The sequence below is a fragment of the Arachis ipaensis genome, chromosome B01 (genome assembly GCF_000816755.2).
Source record: "Arachis ipaensis cultivar K30076 chromosome B01, Araip1.1, whole genome shotgun sequence".
Lineage (NCBI taxonomy): Eukaryota > Viridiplantae > Streptophyta > Magnoliopsida > Fabales > Fabaceae > Arachis > Arachis ipaensis.
Window position 1 is genome coordinate 120,206,701 of NC_029785.2, and position 744 is coordinate 120,207,444.

Below are 744 nucleotides of genomic sequence, written 5' to 3' on the forward strand. Positions count from 1 at the left end.
ATATACTGACAATGGTAATTGAATTGGTATAATAATTCAGAATATAGGAACATTAACTCATGGTCATAATAAGAAAAATGCTTTTTGATACGCCCATAAAATATAATTCATTATATGATCTGCAATTAACGGGAAATTTACAAATTTGTCACGTTCTTAAGTTTAATATGTCCTCCTGGCATGTGAGTTTAATTACAATGTATGTACTTTCCATGGGCAGCAGCTTCCCCCTACCTTCTTTAAATTTGTTTTGTATTATTAGTAGCTTAATTTAATTAATTAAGCGTGATTTGTTATAATTACTAACACTCAAAACTAAACAATTAGTTCGATATTGATTTATTAATGAAAGGATTCTTTCGCACTCCGACAATCATGGCAAGCATTTACATTGTAATGCAAAGATACAATGAGACAGCTTGGCGTGACGATATCTTTAACTTTCTTCTTTCTCTTTTCGGAATATATAATTTTTTCACCCATATATGCTTCTCTCTATTTATTTATTTATCCATAAATGTACTTTTAATTATGTAACCCTAAAATATATCTCCTGATTAAATAATCCCTTGCAAGAGCGAAAGCGACACGTCCCCCTCTAATTCTCCTTATATTCCACTAAACATAATTACTCAAATTTCGACCCATCACTTCGCTTTTAATTTCCATAACTATATATTAAACAAGTGGCCAAGCTGGTATAACACAATTTTAAATGATAAAATTTTACGTACAGTGTTCGTT